This window comes from Hemitrygon akajei, chromosome 15, assembly GCF_048418815.1.
Source record: "Hemitrygon akajei chromosome 15, sHemAka1.3, whole genome shotgun sequence".
Taxonomy (NCBI): Eukaryota; Metazoa; Chordata; class Chondrichthyes; order Myliobatiformes; family Dasyatidae; genus Hemitrygon; species Hemitrygon akajei.
The window spans coordinates 32,654,347-32,678,524 of NC_133138.1; positions in this window are offsets into that span (position 1 = coordinate 32,654,347).

Here is a 24,178-nt window from a genome sequence, read left to right on the forward strand (position 1 = left end):
GATGCATAGGATCCATGGTGACTTAGCCAAATGGATTCAGAACTAGCTTGCCCATAGAAGGCGCAGTAGCGATAAATGGGAATGATTCTGTTTGAAGATCCATGACTTGTAGCATTCTGCAAGGATCCTCACTGGAAACTTTGCTATTTGTGTTAAGTACATAAAATGAATTGGATGAAAATGTGGATGGATGGGCTAATCAGTTTACAGATGAAACAAAGATTGTTGGTGTTGTGGATAGTGTAGAAGATTGCCAAAGTTTGCAGTAGGATATAGATTAGTTGCAGATGTATCAGAGAAATGGTTGATGAAGTTTGATCTGAGCAAATATGAGGTGTTGAACTTTGAGAGACCAAATGTACCCTGACTTGTTAATGGCAAGACCCTTGCCAGTACTGATGTGTACCTGTAGTGTGAGGTCCATGTCCACAGTTCCCTGAAAGTGGATGCACAGGTTGATAAGGCGTTAAAGAAGGCATATGACATACTTATATTCATGTGACTATAAGACATAAGACATAGGAGCAGCTTTAGGCCATTTGGCCCATCAAGTCTGCTCAGCCATTCAATTATAGCTGATCCATTTTTCCCTCCTCAGTCCATTCCCCAGGCTTCTCCCCTTAACCTTTGATGCCATGGCCAATCAAGAACCTATCAAACTATGCCTTAAATACACCCAACGACCCGGCCTGCACTGCTGCGTGTGGTAACAGATTCCACAAATTCACTACACTTTGGCTAAAAAAATTCTCTGCAATTCTGTTTTAAATGGATACTCCTCTATCCTGAGGCTGTGCCCTTTTGACTCCCCAACCATGGGAAACAACCCTTACACATCTGCCATGCCTAATGCTTTCAACATTTGAAAGGTTTCAATGAGATCAGACCTCATCCATCTAAATTCCAGTGACTACAAGAACAGAGGCATCAAATGTTCCTCATAAGATAACCCTTTCATTCCCAGAATCATCCTTGTGAACTTCCTCTGAACCCTCTTCAAAGCCAACACATCTTTTCTTAGATGAAGAACCCAGAACTGTTCAGAATACTCAAGGTGAAGCCTCACTAGTGCCGTATAAAGCCTCAGCATCACATCCCTGCTCTTGTATTCAAGACCTTTTGAAATGAATGCTAACATGGCATTTGCCTTCCTCACCAATGACTCAACCTGCAAGTTAACCTTCTGGATGATCTGCACAAGAACTCCCAAGTCCCTTTGCATCTCAGATTTTTGGATTTTCTTCCCATTTAGAAAATAGTCTGCAAATGTATTTCTTGTACCAAAGTGCATGACCATGGTTTTTCCAACATTGTATTTCATTTGGCATATTCTTGCCCATTCTCCTAATCTCTCTATGTCTTTCAGCCATCTTCCTGTTTCCTCAACATTACCTTCTCCTCCACCAGTCTTCATATCATCTGCAAACCTGGCAACACAGCCATCTATTCCATCATCTAAATTGAGATACAGCATAAAAAGAAGTGGTCCCAACACCAACCCCTACAAATCACCACTAGTCACTGTCAGCCAACCAGAAAAGGCTCCCTTAAGGAAAGCATGCTGACTTTGTTCTATTTTGTCCTGTGTCACCAAGTGCTCCATAACTTCATCCTTAATGATTGAATCCAACACTTTCTCAACTATTGAGGTCAGACGAATTGGTCTATAATTTCCTTTCTGCTGCCTCCCTCCTTTCTTAAAGAGATGAGTGACATTTGCAATTTTGTAGTCCGCCAGAACAATACATGATTTTTGAAAGATCATTACTATTGCCTCCACAATCACTATTGTTCAGAACTTTAGTGCAGTTTATCTGTTCTGGGTGACTTTAGGTATTTTGGCTTTTTGAGTACCTTCTCCCTTGTAATAGTAACTGCACTCACTTCTCTTCCCTCACACCCTTCAACATCTGGCACAATGCTAGTGTCTTCCACAGTGAAGACTGATGCAAAATACTCATTTAGGTCATCTGCCATCTCCTTGGACCCTGTTATTATTTGTGACCTCATTTTCTAGCAGTCCTATATCCACTCTTTTATTTTTTATATTCTTGAAAAAGCTTTTTCTATCCAACTTGATATTGTTTGCCAGCTTGCTTTCATATTTCATCTTTACCTTCCCAATGAGACTTTTAATTGCTTTGTGTAGGTTTTTAAAAGCTCTCCAATCCTCTATCTTCCTGCTATTGTTTGCTTTGTTGTATGCCCTCACTGTTGCTTTTACATTAGCTTTGACTTCCCTTGTCAGCCACTGTTGTACAATTTTGCTATTTGAGTGTTTTTTGAATACATCTATTCTTTATCTTCCTGATTTTCACCAGAAACTCAAGTTATTGCTGCTCTGCTGTCATCCCTGCCAGCATCTCCTTCCAATTTTCTTTGGCCTACTCCTCTCTCAAAACCACCATAACTTCCTTTCCTCCACTGAAATACTGCATTGTCAGACTTTACTTTCTCCATAACAAGTCGAACTCAATCGTCTCCTAAGTATTCTTTTACCTTAAGCTCCTTACTCAGCTTTGCTTCATTACAAAACAGCCTATCCAGTATAGCTGATTCTACAAGTATGTGAAGAGCAAGAGGATAAGACATGAGAGAATAGGACCAATCAGGTGTGGCAGTGGAAAAGTGTGTATGGAACCAGAGGAGGTAGCAGAGGTACTTAATGAATACTTTGCTTCAGTATTCACTACGGAAAAGGACCTTGGTGATTGTAGGGATGACCTACAGTGGACTGAAGAGCTTGAGCATATAGACATTAAGAAAGAGGATGTGCTACAGCTTTTGGAAAGTATCAAGCTGGATAAGTCACAGGGACCAGACAAGATGTACCCCGGGCTACTGTGGGAGGTGAGCGAGGAGATTGTTGAGCATCTGGCAATGATCCTTACATCATCTATGGGGATAGGGGAGATTCCAGAGGATTGGAAGTTTGCAGATGTTTTTCCCTTATTCCAGAAAGGGAGTAGAGATAGCCCAGGAAATTATGGACCAATTAGTCTTACTTCAGTGGTTGGTAAGTTGATGGAAAAGATCCCGAGAAGCAGGATTTATGAAGATTTGGAGAGGCATAATATGATTAGGAATAGTCAGCATGGCTTTGTCAAAGGCAGGTTGTACCTTACGAGCCTGATTGAATTCTTTGAGGATGTGACTAAACACATTGATGAAGCTAGAGCAGTAGATGTAGTGTATATGGATTTCAGCAAGGCATTTCATAAGGTACCCCATACAAAGCTTATTGAGAAAGTAAGGAGGCATTGGATCCAAGGGGACATCGCTTTGTGGATCCAGAATTAGCTTGCACACAGAAGGCAAAGAGTGGTTGTAGATAGGTCATATTCTACATGGAGGTCAGTGACCAGTGGTGTGCCTCAGGGATCTGTTCTGGGACCCCTTCTCTTCACGATTTTTATAAATGAACTGGTTGAGGAAGCGGAGGGATGGCACAAAGGTTGGCGGTGTTGTGGGTAGTGTGGAGGGCTGTCAGAGGTTACAGCAGGACATTGATAGGATGGAAAACTTGGCTGAGAAGTGGCAGATGAAGTTCAAACCAGATAATTGTGAGGTGGTTCATTTTGGTATGTCAAATATGATGGCAGAATGCAATAATGATAAGACTCTTGGCTGTGTGAAGTATCAGAGGGATCTTGGGATCTGAGTCAAAAACCACAGCGCAGATTGACTCTGTGGTTAAGAAGGCATATGGTGCATTGGCCTTCATCAACTGTGGGATTGAGTTGAAAAGCTGAGAGGTAATGTTACAGCTATATAGGATCCTGGTCAGACCCCACTTGGAGTATTGTGCTCAGTTCTGGTCACCTCACTACAGGAAGGATGTGGAAACTATAGAAAGTATGTGGAGCAGATTTACAAGGATGTTGCCTGGATTGGAGAGCATGCCTTATGAGAATAGGTTGAATGAACTTGGCCTTTTCTCCTTGGAGTGGCGGAGGATGAGAGGTGACCTGATAGAAGTGTATAAGATAATGAGAGGCATTGATCATATGGATAGTCAGAGGCTTTTTCCCAGGCCTGAAATGGCTTACACGAGAGGGCACAGGTTTAAGGTGCTTGGAAGTAGGTACAGAGGAGATGTCAGGGGTGAATTTTTTATGCAGAAAGTGGTGAGTGCATGGAATGAGCTGCCAGTGACGGATACAAGCTGGATACGATAGGGTCTTTGAAGAAACTCCTAGATAGGTACATGGAGCTTAGAAAAATAGAGGGCTATGGGTAACCCTAGGTAATTTCTAAACTAAGTATGTATTTGGCACAGCATTGTAGACCAAAGGGCTTGTATTGTGCTGTAGATTTTCTATGTTTTCTATGATCCCCTGGTAGGCTCAATGGCAAACTGCTTTAAAAAGCCATCTCATAGGCATTTAACAAATCCACTCTTTTGAGATCCATTAACAACCTCTTTTTCCCAATCTATCTGCATATTAAAATCTCCCATGACTATCATAACATTGTCCTTTTGACAAGCCTTTTCTATTGCTCATTGGAAACTGCAGTACATCCTAGCTACTGCTGGGAGGCCTGTATACAACTGCCATCAGGTTCTTTTCACCCTTGCAATTAATTAACTCAACCCACAATGATTCAACATCTTCTGATCCTATTATTAGATGAGGCACTGAGTTCAGGAGTCAATTATTTGTGTAGCAGTTTATAATTCTCTGCCCAGCAGAGGTGTGGAATCTCAATTATTGAATCCATTGTAAACAGAAATGTATAGAACACAGAATATTGAACAGAGAACAGTGCAGCACAGGATAGGTCCTTTGACCCACAATGTTGTGTCACCTTTTAACCGAGTGCAAGGTCAATCTAATGTTTCCCTCCACATAGCCCTCTAGTTTTCTTTTATCTTTATACCTATCTAAGAGTCTCTTAAATATTTCTAATGTATCCATCCCTTTTGCCACTCCGACAATGTTTCCATGTATTTACCACTCTATGTATAAAACCTACCTCTGACAGTTTCTCCCTAAAATTTCCTCCAATTTATGTCCTCTAGTTCTAGCCATTTCTGTCCTGCTAATTGTCCACTCTATCTATGCCTCATATCATATTATTCATTTCTATGAAGTCACCTCTCATCTTCCTTCGCTCCAAAAAGAAAAGTCCTAGCTCTCTCAACTTCTCCACATAAGACGTGCACTCTAATCCAGCCAGCAATCTGATGAAGTTCCTCTTCACCCTCTCTACAGCTTTCATATCCTTATAATGCGGCAACCAGAACTGAATACGATATGGCAAATGAGGCAAATCATAAAGACAAGAGATTATGCAGATGCTGGAAATTGAAAGCAACAAAATGATGGAGGAACTCAGTAGGACAGGCCGCAAACAGTTGATGCTTTGTGTCGAACCTCTTCACCTGCAAGTGTGGTCAAGCCAGAGTCTTACAGAGTGAAACTTACCCTTGAACTCAGTACACCGACTAATGAAAGAAAACACATCGTACATCTTCTTCAAATGGTTTGAATGTTTCAATTTGCTATCAGAAAACGCATGCAGTATGCAACCTGGAAGTCTTACTCTTCACAGACATCCACGAAACAAGAAACACCACAGAATGAATAATAGAAACAGCAGAGCCCTGAATCCCTTCCCCTCCCACCTCCCATCACACAAGCAGCAGAGAAGCATTAATGCTCCACTCCACCCCCCCACTGCACCAGCAAAAGCATCGACACTCCAGGCCCCACCATGCAAGCAATAGCAAAAGCCCCCAGAAGCTTTAATCTGAAGTCCGTCAAAGCTACAGTCTATAATCCAGTGCTTCAGTATCTCAGACTGGCCACCCTATTGATAGATTTCAGGACACTAAAGGAATAAATGGAACTGAAGTAGATCAGTTATGACCTTGTTGGAGTGGACTGAGATATTGGGATGCCTATTCCTGCTCCTACTTATGCCTTTATGTTAATAGCCCATATATTATATAAAGAAATTACCTGTTAATCAGATATAAAATTAGCATTTTACCAAATTTATGGAATCCATTTTTAATCAGTTATTTTATAAATTACTTTCATTGAGCTTTGAATTCACACAAAGCTTCCTGGTATATCATTTCTGGCCCCTGTAATCCACATCCCTGAGAAAACAATGGCCCATTCACCGTTCTGTAAAGCCTCAGCAGCACATTGAATTTCAGATGGGTCATCAGTACAGAACAGGGCCCCATGTGATCTGTCTTCTCTACCGCTTTTTCACCAATTTTGTTTATTAGGAAACTATCCTGATATTCTTGATAAGAACAAGATTGTAATGTATCGAGAACATGTAGAGTTTCTTTGAATGGTAAAAGCAAACCAAGTTGCATTTGACAATGATGCTATAATTTCAGAGTGACTTATTATGACATAGATAGATATGATATGGTCCACTAAGTTCATGTCAGCGCCCAAAAGAGAATCTCATTGGTCCCCTCTGTCTTTCCTTAGTTCCCTGTTGCCCATTATTTTTCAGTGGTTCAAAAGCTCTCCTTTTCTCCTCCAGCTGCTTCATTCTCCAGGTCCTGAGGAAGTCTCTGAATTCTCTTTTCAATTTGATCGATGCACCACAGAACACATCCTATCCAGAAGTGACACAGCCTGCTATGGCAACTGCTCTGTTCACATCTGCAAGAAATTACAGCGTGTTGTAAACACAGTCCAGACCACCACACAATCCAAATTCTCCCTCTATTGACTCCGTCTGTATTTCCCACTGCCACAGGGAAGAAACTAATATAATCACTGACCCCTTTCCCTTTCCCACCCTGATCATTCACTCTTCTTCTCTCTCCCATGGACATTAGATACAAAAGCCCAAGAGTACAGATCACTAGAAGCAAGATCTGTTATCTTGAATGAACCTCATATGTTCTAAAGGATGAACTCTTGAATACTTGATCTTCCAGTCTACCTTGATGTGTTTCTTGCTCCTTATTTGTCTGGCTACCCTGCATTTTTTATGTAATTGCAATAACATTCAGTTTTCATTTTATCACCTTGATATAATTAGGGTCACAGAAAACTACAACATAGAAATAGGCCTTTCAGCCCATCTAGTCCATACCAAATCATTTAAACTGCCTAGTCCCATCAATCTGCACCTGGAACATAGCCCTCCATATGCTTCCCATCCATGTACCTATCCAAACTTCTCTTAGATGTTGAAATCACCTGCCCTGGCACACCTCATTCCACACTCTCACTACTCTCTGAATGAAGAAGTTTCCCCTCGTGTTCCCCTTAAACATTTCACTTTGCACCCTTAACCTAAGACTTCTAGTTGTAGTCTCACCCAACCTTATTGGAAAAAGCTTGTTTGCATATACCCTATCTATATCTGACATGATCTGCCTGTGCACATAAGACAAAGGCTTCTCATTGTATTGGTTCCTTAAAGTTGTCATAGCCAGGGAAGAGGCTGTGGGCATGAGATTTTACTACCTTTTAAATGCTCCCAATGATGTGTGCTACAGATAGCTTCTGACAACTAAGTCCAGCTCCTGGCCTTCACATGTGGCTTAGGTACTAAGCTCAGTAGAACCATTTCTAAGGACAGGAGAAGGAACAAGCCAAATTACTGATACCTTGAAATCAGTCATTCCTAGCAGGCGAGTCTCATCAGCCACAGTCGGTAGTTCATCTAGGAGAAGGAAAATGTTGATTTCATAATTCCACTACCTAATGGGTATACCCATTCAAGTAGAAGGCTTCAAGAGTAAACCCTGAGGAAAAATCCAGAGCCTGAGTCCCTATGGCAGTCCTACATTGAGTTCAACACTGACTGGCCACTCTTGTGATGCGCTGGTGCCCAACTGTATTAGTCTCTGCCTTTGCTTTGGATTCATCAGCTCCATGGAGGAGGGGAGCCTGTTGAATGGGCAACAGCTTGCTCTCCATATTGTCCTGCCCGAGACAGTGTACTGGCTTGTGTATTCATTGAGAGCAAGGACACAATATCCATGGGCAACCCTGACCAATGGAAGCCTCAGAAGTCTCAGTGTATCTCAATACCTGAGTAATAATAAACCAATATTAATAAAATCAAAGTCAAAGTTAAGGTTATGATCATTATAACAAAAAAACAGAATTTTTTTAATGCAAAGTGATAAAAGTTGTCATGGTGTTGTTAAACTGTAGTGATTAAATTTGTGCCAATTTGTTCAAAAATCAACTGGTTGAAAGAAAGTAGTTGGGGCAGCACAGTAGTGTACAGTTTTTGTTTAGGACTGCAACAAAGGTCCTCCATCTCTGGCGGTGTTCCAGGCTTCCTTTATCATGTCAGAAGATCTTTTACACTGCTGTCAGTCATACAATTCCCAGAATACCTTTGTACTCAGATATGAAAGTATCTGTTTCTGTAACAATTATTTTTGTCCAGTCAGGGTTGTTAGCCCTGAGCTTAATCCCAGAAGCTGGAGGACTGATGGACCACTCTTGGTCTGGCCTCTACCCTTTGACCTGTTTGGCATGGGTAACCCTACCAAGAGCCATAAAGCCCTCACAGCATAGCTCTCCAGATCATTGAGGCATACAAGCCTCCAAACCATGACAAGGTTGCGGTCCTTTTGGGAGAGTGTAGCAGTTAGTGTAAAGCTTGTACGGTGTCAGTTGTAAGATCTGGGTTCAATTCCTGGTGCTGTATGCATTGAGTTGTACATTCTCCCCATGACCACCTGGGTTTCTCCTGGGTGCTCCATTTCCTTCCACATTCTAAAGATGCACAGTATGGGTGGAATTAGTGAGTTGCAGGCATGCCCTGATGGCACTGGAAGGGTGATGACTCCTGCAGGCTATCGAGCTCAATCCCTGCTGATTTGATTTGACATAAACAATGCCTTTCATTGTATGTTTCGATGTATGTGTTTCAAACAAAGTTAATTTTCTTTTTTATCTTTCTGTACTTGAACCTGGCCATTCTTGGAGTGAACCCAGAGGCAATTCGATTTGGCAGGAACCGAGGCGATGCAGAATTGAGATGGCAGGTCCTGGACCCGGGCCTGAGAGTGAGGAAGAACACAAGGTTTGATCAGTTTAAGCCCTGAGCCGAAGTGGAAACGTTGGGTACAGGCTGAATTGAGGTGGCGGAGCACCAGACTGAGAGCATATCAAATTGGCGGGGTCCGGGTCTGAGAGCAGGGTCGGGGTGATTTAAGCAGTGGATCAGATTGAAAAGGACAAGGTTTCAGGGCTTGAGGCGAGGCATGGGCTGGTTCAAATTTCCGTTCCACAAGATTTACTCATCTCCGTGCTGAATCTCAACTCATTGCTCCGCGAGGTTTTCTTATACTGTATCTGCCCCCCTCTGTGACACAGTGCATACTCACAGTTCTGAATGCTATTTGCTTACTTTTATTGATAGCACTTCTTTTTCTTTCTTTTTTTGGGTGTTTGATGGTCTTCTTTTGTTTTAAAGGGTTCTATTGGGTTTCTTTGTTTTGTAGCTACCTGTAAGAAGACAAATCTCAAGACTGTATGAAGTATAAATACTTTGATAACAAATGTATTTTGACTTTGACTTTGGTGGTGCTGGTGGACGCTTAGGATTAACTTAGAGTATCTGATTAATTTACCAGTATGACTTGGGACAGGACACTTGAAAATCCAACAGAACTCCATATGTTCATAGGGAGGATTTGTCAGTCCGAAGCAGACAGTACTGAGAGTTTGGCACTGATATATACTTGATGGTCAGCATAGAAATTGTAGGCTGAAAGGCCAAATGAATCTTTGACCAGAGAATAGGATCTAATCCACATTCCTAGAGCTAAGAGACAGCATCACCCAACTTAATGAATTGGATTGGTTCACACGCACTGAGGTACTGTGAAAAGATGGTTTTGCATGCTGTCCATACAGATCATTTGAGTACAATGGTGCAATGAGATAGTTCAAGGTAAAAACAATAACAGACTGCAGAATAAAGTGTTACAGCTACAGAGAAGGTACAGTGCAAGTAAAAGCATTTGTGACACTGTGCTACCCAACTCCTTATTGACTCTAGGATTTTGGTCCAAAATTCACTGAAGATGAGAAGTATAACTCTCCAAGTGGGCAAAGGGTGATCTGACCTCTTACCTGAGATTAGTAGTCTGTTTATTTGTGATGGTTTATTTGTAAATTTAAAGTGTTCAATGGGCTGCACCACCCTGTAACCCACCGATTTAACCTTAGCCTAGTTGCAGGACTGTTTACAAATAGCCAACTAACCTACCAACCAGTACATCCTTGGTACATGGGAGGAAACTGGAACACTTGGAGGAAACTCACACAGTCACGGAGAGAATGTACAAATTCCTTACACACAGCGTCAGAATTGAATTCTGAAATCTGATGCCCCAAGCTGTAATAGCACTGCGCTAACCCCTACCCAACCATGGCACCCCAATAATTGAGAAACCATTAATGTAATTAATCTGCCAAAGTAACACCATGTCAAAAGTCTGCAAATCAAACACATGTGAATCAAAAATTTTTCTTGTAATCATGAAGGAAATTGTTAACTTAACAAGTGTTATTAGCTTTTCAAAGTACTTTGATGATTCAATTATACCAAACTAATGCTCAGGCAATCTGTCATTGTGTTCAATTATATCAGAAACATTATTTACAAACTTGTAATACTCATTCACAAAACTGCAGCAGATTGTTAGTGCGATAACAGTGAGGTCACCATGTCAACAAATAAATGAGTTTGGGAGGTGGATTAATGTAATTTTGTTTTACAAAATCGAGAGTGCAAAGTAAATTTATTATCAAAGTACATATATGTCACAATATACATCTCTGAGATTTATTTTCTTGCGTTTATAATCAGTAAATCCAAGGACCACAATAGAGTCAATGAAGGACTGCACCCAACGGGACAGGCAAGCTACTATGTGCAAGACAACAAACTGTGCAAATACAAAAGAAAAAAGTAAATATTAAAAACAAGAGATGAAAAGTCCTTAAAAGTGAGTCCACGTATTATGGGAATAGTTCAGTGATGGGACAAGTGAAGTTTAGTATTGTTATTCCCTCTGGTTCAAGAGCCAAATGGTTGAGGGGTAATAACTGTTCCTGAATTGGTGTTGTATCAAGCAGAGAAAATGACTACGTTATTCCATTTCCTCAAATTTGTTTTAGACTATCTTTCAAGATTGAAATAACAAATAAATATATCGACCCCACAAGAATTTAGCAACATACCATTTGCTTCCAGTTTGGATATTTTTGGTGAAATATTAACAAAATTAAAAATGAAGCTTTCATATTGAAACTGACAGATACATGAGGACCTACCTGTCAGACTTCTAGAATACAGTTCACAAAAAAGGGGTTTAACCTGATGCTGTCACACTTCCTCTGTGAAACTAAACAGACCAGCAACATGGAGTGGGTGTATCCAGAGGAGAAGGTAATAAATAAAAATGTTTGACTTACTCTATTTCAAGCCTTTTTATTTGCACCCAGCAGTGTTGCTAATATCTGATATAGTTTCCATTATAGGTAGGTTTCTTAACTTCCTTTTCATTTCATATAAAGAAAAAATTCTGAAAGTGATTTCCATCCACACATCATTCTGATATTCAGCAAACAAGAATTTAACACACAAAAATGCAATTATAATATTTGGCCAAGAGGGTAATATGATTATTTTACATCATACCTTCATTGAGAATCAACCATTTCTCCATCTTCTCTACAAATACTGACCTTCAAAGTTCAAATAAATTTATTATCAAAGTAAGTATATGTCACCACAAAGTACTGCTCTAAGATTAATTTTCTTGCATGAGTAATGGCTTCTTTGTAATCTCACTGTTGATGTAATGGTTTCTCTGTAGCAGCAATGTTTGGGTTATGGCTAGGAGATAATGGGGTTTGTTTTTCAGGGGTTAGCCAATGAGGACACATTGTTTTTTCTTGAGGGTCTGGGAGCTGGGTTTTTGCGGTCTTTTGTCGAGGAGAAATGAAGAGGGAAGACGCATGTGGAGAGAGCTAGTAGATCACCGGATGGAGTGGACTGGGATCTGAGGGTCCAAAGGTTGGTGACTTTTGGAGGGGATCGATGGTGGAAGAATGACTACTGAGTGAGCTCGAACTAGGACTTTGACCTTGACTTGGGCCCTTTTTTTTGTTTTGTTTATTTTCATTACTAATCCTATACTCAGATTAAGATTCATAAAGTCTATCATTTAATTGCATATGGTGTACTGTCTGATATTTTGCATTGTGGGTTTGTAACTGGATGTACATTACATAGCATCCACACAAACGTGATTACCCAGTTTGGTGGGGCTAAAGGCTGATTCCCCTAGACGAACGCAAGCAGGGCAGGCATGAGGGTTACATGTACATTCACTGTAGATTCAAAGAAATATAATGGAATTAGTGAAAAATAGACTGACAAAAAAACCCTTGTGCAAATAAAAAGAAACTGTACAAATATGGAAAAATAAGTAATAAATTATATTGTACACGAGTTGTGAAGGCTTGAGAGTGAGCCCATAGGTTGTGGAACCGTGTCAATGTTGAGGTAAGTGAGAAAATCCACATTGTTTTAGGAGTCTTCATCTCTAGCTTCTCATTCCATCCTTTCAGATAATGGTGTGTTTGTGAAGATTACCACAGAAGCATGGTAAACATGGAAGAATAAGGCAAAACAGAAATAAATCAAACATGCTTTCGGTAAATGCAATGAGTCGTACCTAATTTTGATTCCTATTCCAAGTCAGGGTGGAGTTACTAAAGATAGAACAAACATTGGAGGATAACCCTCAAGTTATAATTATCATTAAGGATTGAAGGATTTAAAGGATTCCATCTATATTCTCCAGAATGCTTAGAATAGGGGTTGACTTAAATAAATATAGGACATAGAACATTACAACCTTTCAGCCAATGACGTGCTGTCTGTCAATCTACTCTAAGATCAATCTAACAATACCCTCCTCCATTTCTCAATCATCCATGTTCCTGTCTATGGGTTTCTCAAATGTCCCTGCAGGATCTGCCTCACTACTACCCCAGGCAGGGCCATTCTCACACTCATCACTCTGTGCAAAAAAGTTATCTCTGACACTTTCCTCCTATCACCTTAAATTTATGACCTTTCATGTCAGTCATTTTTAACATGGGAAAGCATATTTACCTATTCACTTGATCTATGACTGTTAGCACCTTTACACCTCTATAAAGTCACTTCTCATCAGAAGATAGGGTTTTAATAGTTGAGTATTTGAGAGGAATAAATAGAAGGAATAGGATTATTTCTCCTTCTTCTTGTAGATTGTACTGCATATGCCTTTCAATTCCTTTCCACAGTTACTGAATGTTGACATTGGACAATCAAATTCATTATCTATTGTTAATTATTTTTCCATTCATTTCAAAAAAAGGAAAGAAACATTTTGAATAAAAATTATGAAATAACATTCTCTTTCTTTTGCTAGAAGCATTTATGAAAAAAAATTCATCTCAAAAACTTGGGCGACATTGTGCAATTATGTCCTTTCCTCCCACTTATCAGGGAGATTTAAATGCTTGTCCCACCCACAGACCAAGACACAATTGTGTATGATCGCAAATAAAAAGAATAATAATGACAGCAACATTGGGAAAATAAATAGGCCAAGTCTTTCCCAAATAATTGAACAATGCAGGGAAAGGTTAGGAAATGGCCCTAAAGATTAGTCATATAAATGTTTCAAGACAGTTTTTTTTTCAAGAGTGAAAAGCAGTCAGAAGATTCAGATAATTATCTGGCCTTGGAGGCAGTGTAGGTGGCTAGAAAGAAAGTGACTTTTATATCCGTCTGAAGGTTTTAATCACCAAAGGTGAATGAAAGGAAGACTCAACTGGAATCAGAAGAACATATGATTAAAAGAAGTTAATAAGATTTGAGATTATTTAATGTTATTTCCAGTATACAAGCGTAAAAGAAAACAAAATAATACTGATCTTTGTTTACTGAATACTTTTGGGTGTATCTTATAGATTTTGGGCTGCTGATCATGAAAGTCACCATTATGTTTCCCTATCACACACCATATGTTTGAAATCGCCAATGTTTGTTATTTCTATTCATAATTCAAGTCAATTAAAATGTTGCCTACAATGTAAACGGTAAAGTTTTCTATCTTTTCCATGGATGCCTTGGCATGCTTAGGCAGGGTGGATGCGGAATGGCAAGACAGGTTTGAGAAAGGCTATAAATTTCCATGAAGGATTTCAATATTTGAGACAGATGTTTCCCAGAATAACTGATGCCAGGATTAAGGAAGGCATTTTTGTCAGTCCACAAATCAAGCAGATCATCAAGGACAGGCAGTTTGAAAAATTTCTAGAGGACTGGTACGATGGAAGGATGTTGTTAACAATTTTATTGGGTACTACAGAGCACCAGGCTGACAACATGCGCTAAGCATACAAAACTATGAAGTGCAACCTGTCACTAAAGATTCATTTTCTGCATTCCCATTTTGACTTTTTTCCCCTGCAAATCCTGGCTTTGTCATGGACAAGCATGGCGAAAGGTTTCACCCGGACATTATGGTCTTGGAGAAATGGTGTCAGGGCACATGGAACCCAACAATGCTGGCTGATTAATGTTGGACTGATTAATGAAGTCTCAGACACTAAGTACAAATGAAAATCATCAACAGAACATTGTTAGCTTTGTTGAACTATTGCAAAATATCAGCATCATTATGCAATTAAATGCATTATAATCAATAAAATTTAATTTCTTGTTTCTCCAAATTTCTACATAATACCAGTAGTCTGAAATTATATTTGTGTTCAGCTTCAAGTGGTCTATCATAAATAAATTATATTCTGAGGAAGCATTACTTGAAGTAATTGTTGTCCAGCGTAATTTTTACTCTAGATCGAATGCAGCATTAAAAAAAAATCACACTGAGATGGGCAAGTCTATAAAACAATTTGAAAGAGAGGGCAGAGGTGTTCATATGTCAACAAATAATGCACTGTGCAATGAGTTGATTGGTATTGACAGTATGCAAGACAAGCTTTTCACTGTATCTTGGTACATACGACAATAATAAACCAATTCCAGTTAACTGTACTTCAATGAGGAGGACTACATTGCAAGCCTGCATAGGCAGGTACTTCTTGCACCCCACCCAGTTAATAGGTGTCACATGCTGCCCGTTTCCAACTCATCATCTGCAACCTGTCAGCCATAGTCCTTGTTCACTCATTCAAACCATCCAGCCTGAATCAGTTTCTTCTAGCCTTAATTTACCTTGTTGCCTGGTTGTGTTAAGTATCTGTTCTCTTTTATTTTGAGGTCACTTTTGGCTTGTTATTTTGCAGTTTATTATTAAAATATCATTTACACCTAAATTGTCTCCACTGCTCTGCTTTTGGGTAAGGCTCCTCTCCATTTCCTGATACTATGTGCATGTATGCTGAACAGCAAAAGCAAATTGCAATAGACAGATTTTAAGTCATTTCACAATGAATGGATCAGACTGACATTCTACAGTCTCACAATATCAAGCCGTTACTGATAGATAGATAGATAGATAGATAGATAGATAGATAGATAGATAGATAGATAGATAGATAGATAGATACTTTATTCATCCCCATGGGGAAATTCAACTTTTTTCCAATGTCCCATACACTTGTTGTAGCAAAACTAATTACATACAATACTTAACTCAGTAAGAAAATATGATATGCATCTAAATCATGCTGGACATTGATGGATATGATGGTGGACATTAAAATGATCAAAAAAGAAAAGACTCCAAGAAGTCTTTGCTGTCTCCTGCAAACATGCTATCCCTTTCTCTCTCAATTCCTCCGCCTCCACCGCATCTGCTCTCAGGATGATGCCTTTCATTCTAGGACAAAGGAGATGTCTTCCTTTTTTAAAGAAAGGGGCTTCCCTTCGTCCACTATCAACTCTGCCCTCCATCGCGTCTCCCGTATTTCACGCACCTCTGCCCTCACCCCATCCCCCCACCAGCCCACCAGGGATAGAGTCCTCCTGGTCTTCACCTATCACCCTACCAGCCTACAGATCCAATGCATAATCCTCCGTAAATTCCGCCACCTCCTACGTGATCCCACCACCAACCACATCTTCCCCTCGCCCCCACTCACGGCTTTCCACAGGGATCGCTCCCTACACGACTCCCTTGTCCATTCATCCCCCCCATCCCTCCCCATGGACCTCCCTCCAGGCACTCATCCCTGCAAATGGAAGAAGTGCGACAGCTGCCCCCACACTTCTTCCCTCACCACCATCCCAGGCCCCAGACAGTCCTTTCAGGTGAGGCACCATTTCACCTGCGAGTCAACTGGGGTGATATACTGTATCCGGTGCTCCCGATGTGGCCATTTATACATTGGGGAGACCCGCCGCAGACTGGGAGACCATTTCGCCAAACACCAGCGCTCGGTCCTCCAGCAGTGGTGGGATCTCCCTGTGGCCACACACTTCAATTCCACAGACCACTCCCACTCCAACATGTCTGTCCGTGGCCTCCTCCACCGTCAAGATGAGGCCACATGCAGGTCGATGGAGCAATACCTTATCTCCCGCCTAGGTAGCCTCCTTCCTGCCGGCATGAACATCCAACTCACTGACCTCCGTTGATACCTCTGCCCCCCCACCCTTACCCCCATCCCTATCTACTATTTTAGTCTGGTTCTCTTTCTCTCTCTTTTTCCCCCCTCACTATAATCTCTCCCCCCAGCCCTACCTTCCTTTCTCTTTTATTTCCCATAATTCTCCACCTTCCCCCTAGCCTATTTCCCTCCAGCCTATCACTTCCCAGCTCTCTACTTTATCGCTCCCCTCACTTCTTATCCCCCCTCGACCATCCCATGTTACTTCACTCCTGATGAAGGGTTTCGGCTCGAAACGTCGTCATTACCTCCTCCCATAGATGCTGTCTGGCCTGCTGAGTTCTGCCAGCATTTCGTGTTTTTTTATTTATTTCCAGCATCTGCAGATTCACTCATGTTGACTGCAAGAAGATCCTGATTTTCATTGATAAGGGGTTCCAGCAGGTGGAGAGAAGGGCTGGAGCATTCAGTGCCAGCCTCCAAGAAGACCACAAACTTCCTCAATGCCCCATAGAGCTATGTCGGCTGCCATTAGGGTCTTGTAATTTGGCTCTTAGTTAGGGTCACCCATGCCAAACAGATCAAAGAGTAGAGGCCAGATTAAGAGTGGTTCAGCTCAGAGCTAACAACCCTGATGGGTAAAGCAAAATTGTTGCGGAAGCACCAATGAAGAATCCTTCTTCATCTGAGTGAATGGTATTCCTGAATCGCTACCCAGGGCTTGCATAACTGATAGGAAGGACGGAGAGGAAGCTACTGACATGATGAAGAAAGCCCTGAACACCAATAGGAATAGAGAACTTTAATTGCTACCCTAAGTGCCAACAGCATAATGGGCAGTAAGTGAGTAAGTAATTCTGAACCTGGTTCAAAAAGAAGCTTTGTATCTTTACTTCTTCTGCGGCCCTATCACTTCAGAAACACTTTACAGCCAATTCCATTCATGCCATGCAAGGGGTGTTTTGAGCATTGGTTACAGATTAATTTCATTTGTCACATGAACATGGAACTATCAAAACAGATAGTGAAATGAGGATTGGGTTGGAGATAGTTGGCAAGTTTTGCCATACTTCTGCTGCCAATGCAGCATGCCCACATCTCACTAACACTAACCATTCCACCTTTGGAGAGAAACTGGAACACCAAGAGGAAACTCACTCAATAACAGGGAGAACGTAAAATCTCCTTAATGACAATGATCGGAAGCGAATGCTGATCAGTGATTGCTAGCCCCATAAAGTGACTGAACTAATCACTAGCTACCGTGCCCCCTCTATTTGATAAGACTGACTGCAATTCCTAACAGAACTATAGAAAGCCCTAGTTATATCATGTCATGTTACTGTGGCACATATTTAAAGAGTGTGTGTATTTCCTGTTTAAGCACACTGTGATAAATTGGACAATCTGCAGTATGTTGTAAGCATGTGCAGAATCTGTAAGCATATGGAGCAGAGGCAATAAGGCTACCAATAATCATCCTGGTGTTGGTAATGTATTATATATGCATTCAGTGGCCATTTTATTAGTGTGGTCTTCTGCTGTTGTAGCCCATCTACTTCAAGATTTGACGTGTTGTGCAATTCACAGAAGCTCTTCTGCACACTACTGTTGGTTATTTGAGTTACTGTCACCTTCCTGTCATGAATGATGCTGAACAATTAAACAGCGAAGAGGAAGAAGAGCATTGAAGAATACCTTCACAATGGTAGCGTTGTTCAGATTCTTCATGCTAAAGGAAGAGTTGATTTGGTCACTATTGTGTTTATTCAGACAGGCCAAGGAGCTGCTCTCTCTCCAACTTCTTCCTGAGAACACTTAATCACAGAAGCCAGTCTTCAGACAATTCGATGCACCCTGCACGTTATGAAGAAAGCGCTGACAGCAGTGAACATAGCAAAGGTTGCCGAAGTAAATAACACCCCCCCCCCCCACCTCCGTTGTTTCACAGAAAACCTGTGCACCTGAAGTAGCTGCATCTCCAGCCAAGCTGTCAGCGTGGAAAATTGCCCATTCGCTTAATTCAGGCAAACTCAGTCTATCTAATTACCAGACAATCCAGCTGCTCTCAATTGTCAGTAGAATGATGGAAGCCATCACCATTACTGCCACTCAGTTCTGGTCAGATTGCACTTTAACAGAGTCGCATTCCTCCTGTCCACATTGTAGGCTTGGTCCAAACATGCACCAAATAGCTGAGGCCAGGAGGTGAAAAGAGAGTAACTAGTCTTGACATCAAGACAGCATTTGGATTAGATGTAATGAACGGAATGGGGAAGGGACTAAGATAAAAGGAAGTAATTAGTCATAGAGCACTACGGCACCAAAACAAGCCCTTTGGCCCATCAAGACTGTTTCAAGCTGTTATTTTTCTTCATCCTGTTGTTGGCCATGAAGAAAGAAGAAAACAACACTAAATGAATAGGTCAAGGACAATGGAAGTAGACAAACCAAATGTCTTTATTCTTGCCATGTGCTTGAAGGAATGGAGGCTGCCATTTTGTGAAGCTGCTCTGTTACTTCCATTTTGTAAACTGTTTGATGAACCAATTCTTGCTCGAGGATAGCTTAATCAAAGCACTTGAACATGTACACGAGGGATTTCTGCTATTAACCTGTTTAAACCTGAGAGAATTCTTAGATAAGCTGTGCAGTGTACAGTGGCAGGTCTGCAAAATTATCTCATTATCTCAGTGTCTGAGTGATGTGGTTTGACTGGTTTGAACCAGAGTCAAAGAGAACCAAAAAAGTCACCTAAACTGTGAAATTGTAGCCCTTTGACTACATCCAAAGGGAATCTGTCATAGGTCAGTCAGATGACCTAGAATAGGGGTTGGCAATCTTTGTGCCTCTGTGGGCTGGATTGTGTATTAATGAGCGGACAGTGGGCCAGATACATGCCATAAAAAAATTTAAATATGGAAATTATCTATTTAAATACATCTAGTTATGTTTTGCCTCAAATTAATGAATAATACATGCTAGAAAATCATTTGTGCTTAAGGTTGCCTACCCCTGATCTAGAGCCAACATGAATGAAGTACACCATTTGAATTGACAAGGAAGAATTTAAGTGTCAGGAGCTTCAAATGCAAAGGGGCGAGAACTCTGGAAACTAACTATCGCAAGAAAGAACCCCCATGCCAGTGGTTGGGCAATGAAAAAATTGATTATCTGGCCAACAGAAGATCTTCTATTTCTGTATTATAAACTGGAGAAGTGTTCTGAGCGAGTATTGGTACAGAAGGAACAGTAGAATTCATGTTTTGCATGGCTGGCCTGAGCTTAACATAGTTATGTTGTTTGTTCAGAGACAATAAAGTGTAAGCATTGCTTAATTAAGAGCTGTCTAGTGAGTTGCCTAACCTAGTTTAGCTTCTGAATAGTAAACAACATCGACCCATACCTGGAACATAGCTCTGCATAGCCCTCCCATTCATGTGCTTACCCAAAGTTTTCTTAAGTATTGCAATCAAACCCATATCTACCACTTTTGCTGGCAGCTCGTTCTGCACTTGCAAGGCCCACTGAGAGAAAAAGTCCCCCCTCAGGTTTTTATAAATATTTTGTCTTTCACCCTAAAACCATGTCCTCTAGTTCTAGTCTCAGCCAACCTCACTGAAAAAAGCCTGCTTGCATTAACTCTATCGATAGCACTCATAATTTTGTATATCCCTTCAAGCCTCCCCCCAATTTCTTACGCTCAGGTGAATAAAGTCCTAACCTATTCAATTATTCCCCCATGACTCAAGTCTTCAAGTCTGTCCTTGTGAATTTTCTCTGTACTCTTTCAATTTATTTGTGAGGTCAAGATGACTCAGTTTTGTTGATGCTGAGTCATTACTTTCATATACACTATCTTTTGCTCAATACTTGTTCAAACATCAACACTTCTGCTGTCTCTTGCAAGTTTATGCTTTGGAGCTTTCAAACCAGGCTGTAATGTAACCAGTCAGATTGATCTTTACTGCCCTTCTGCAGAGATTTACTAGTTTTTGGTGACATACCAAATCTCCTCCAACTCCAAACAAAACATCATTAGTATTAGCATCAATGACTTGGGTTCAGGATAGATCCTTCATGATGTTGACACCCAGGAACTTAGAGCTGTCCACTCTTTCCAGTATTGACCCCTCAATGAGGACTGATGTCTATTCTCTCTACTACCCCATCTTAAAGTCCATTCTTTAGGCTTGCTGACATTGAGTGCAAGATTGTTGTCGCAAAACCACTCAATCAGCTGAACAATTTCAATCCTGTGCACCTCCTCATCACCATTTGATATTTTACCAATAATAGTGACATCCACTGCAAATTTATATCGGATATTTGTGGAGAAGCTCCCTTCTTCTTCTTGCTCTTTAGATTTCCCACTCACCGGACTTCACCTATCACCTTCTAGCTAGTCCTCATTCCCTCCCCTCCACCTTTATATTCTGGCATCTTTTCCCCTCCTTTCCAGCCCTGAAAAAGTGTCTCAGCCTGAAACGTTGACTGCTGATTCATTTCCATAGCTGCTGCCTGACCTGATGAGTTCCTCCAGCATTTTCTGTGTGTTGCTCTGAGCTTTCAGCTGAGGTTAGTCAGACAGTCATGATGTGGAGAGAATTGATCAGTGGACTAAGCACACATCCTTGAAGTGTACTGTTGTTGATTGTCTTTGAGGAGGGGATGTTGTTAACAATCTGCACTGACTATATTCTCCCAACCAGGAAATTGATGATCCAGTGCAGAGGGAGGCATAGAGATCCAGATTTGGAATTTGATTAATACTGGAGGATAATGATGCTGAATGCTGAGCAGTAAATCCTGGCAAATATTTTGCTTTTGTCTGGATGCTCCATTTGGTTCCTTAAGATTGTTATAGCTGACAGTTATAGTGGGGATAAGTTTCCACTACCTATCAAAAGAGCTCCCAAAGGTGTTTTTCTCAAATAGCCTCTGACAACCAAGTCCTGCTCCTGGCATTAAAGTGTGGCTTAGCTACTAGGGGCAAAGGTGGGTTGCTGGTTCTTTAAAACCAGTTGCTTTGGACAGATGGAGATCATCAGCTGTAGTTGGCAGTTCTAGGAGAAGGAAAACTCTGATCTCAAACTTCCACTACTTTGCGGCACTATCCACTCATGGGGAAGGACTCAGGAGTAAACCATGAGGAAAAATGTGAAGCTGGTGTCCCTAAGGCAGGTCTAAGTTGAGTTCAACATTTATTGCAACTCATGCAATGCCACTGGTGCCAAACTGTATCAGTCACTACTGTTCCTTTGGATTCTTCAGCTCCATGGACAGGAGGGAGCCTGCTGCATTAGCCACAGCTCGCTCTTCATATTGTACTGCCCTGGCTTGTGTATTGGTTTGCATTTCACATAGACAGCTGGGGCACAACATCCATGGTCAACCCTGACCAACAGAGGGTTCCAGATGTTCCAAGGCAGAATGAAGAGTCAGTGAGGTTGCATCCACTATAAACCTGTTGTGGTGTAATACAAACTGAAGTGATTGCAGGTTCTTGCTTAGCCAGGAGTTAACTCTAGCCATAATCAATCTCCCAGAGCACTTTATCACAGTAGATGTGTGTGCAGCCAGATGATAGTCGTTGAAGCAGTTCACCTTGATTTTCTTTGGCATTGGTATGATTGATACCTTTTTGAAGCCGGTGAGTTCCTCAGACCACAGTAGTAAGAGGTTGAAGATGTCCTTGTACACTCCAGCAAGTTGGTTTCAGTACTCAGCCAGGTACAACATCAGGGCCTGACACCACACTGGGTTCACCCTCTTGAAAGCTGTTCAGACGTCGGTCTCTGAAACAGAGATCACAGGGCTGCAAGATGCTGTGCACATTTCCACAGATGTTGGGACTGAGAGGCAAAATGGATCAGCCATGATGAAATGGTGGAGCAGACTCAATGAGCCAAATTGTCTAACTCTGATCTTATATCTTATACTCTTGTGGTATTAAAATAAACAATGGAATGATAACCTTGTCACAACTCTTTTGCATCTGATTGTGTCTCTAACTTCATAATGAATTGTCTTTTTTTCTCATGATGGCCTTCTATAGGTTGTACCTGGACCTCCAGTGGGTCTTTGGATCACAGGTCTTGAACACCAGGGATTTAGTCCTCAGCAGAATATGAATCTCTGCATTATCTAGGCCTTCTGGTTTTGGAAAACACGATACTTTCTCAAAGGCACACACTCAAACATGCAGGCCTTGATGAAATCAGTGATGGTTGTGGTATGTTCATTAAGATCTGAAGACAGATTGCTGAATATTGTCCAGTCTGATTCAAAGCAGTCCTGTAAATGCTCTTCCACCTACCTTGACCACCTTTTGCATCCCTCACCATTGATGCTGTAGCGCTCAGTCTCTGCCTATATACCAGGAATAGAGTACAACATTTGATCAGACTTGCCAAAGTGGGTGGGAGAGATGATACGGTCAGTGTTCATAATGATGATTATTAAGCCACCATTAAGAACATTCTGGTAGCTCATTCCAAAAACATACCATCCTTTGTATGGACAAGTTGCCCCCAATTTTCCTTTGTAATTCTCTCAGCTCTGATCTTAAACCTATGTTCTCTGGTTTGAGCACTCCTACCTTTGGAATATTTTACTATATGCTTTCACCTTTGTCCATTCCTCTATGATCTCATGTTTCTCTATCAGGTCAAGCATCAATCTCCTACATTCCAGCAAATAAATTTCTAATCCATACAATCTCTCCTTCTAACTCAGGCTCCCAAATTGAGGCAACTTCCTAGTATTTTTTTTTTTGCACACTTTCCATGTTGATGACATATTCCCTACACGGTTTGACCAAAACCATGCACAGTATCCAAGTGCGGCCTCACCAACATCTTATATAATTGCAACATAACATCCAATCCCGTATGCTCAATGTCCTGTTTGAGTACTGTTGGGGGGGACAGCCTACCTGGAGGAAGTGACAGTGGCCGGGCCTCCGGCACAGAGGACGGCCCTGTAGCTCAGAAGGGTAGGGATAGAAGAAAGAGGACCATAGTAATAGGGGACTCGATAGTCAGGGGTTCAGACAGGCGGTTCTGTGGAGGTGATCGGGAGTCCCGGATGGTAGTTTGCCTCCCTGGTGCCAGGGTCCGGGACGTTTCTGATCGCGTCCAAGATATCCTGAAGTGGGAGGGTGAGGAGCCAGAGGTCGTGGTACATGTAGGTACCAATGACATAGGTAGGAAAGGGGAAGAGGTCCTGAAACGAGAGTATAGGGAGTTAGGAAGGCAGTTAAGAAGAAGGACCGCAAAGGTAGTAATCTCGGGATTACTGCCTGTGCCACGCGACAGTGAGAGTAGGAATGGAATTAGGTGGAGGATGAATGCGTGGTTGAGGGATTGGAGCAGGGGGCAGGGATTCAAGTTTCTGGATCATTGGGACCTCTTCTGGGGCAGGCGTGACCTGTTCAAGAAGGACGGGTTACACTTGAATCCTGGGGGGACCAATATCCTAGCGGGGAGGTTTGCTAGGGCTACGGGGCAGACTTTAAACTAGTAAGATGGGGGGGCGGAAATCAATTTGAGGAAACTATGGGAGAGGAGGTTAGTTCACCA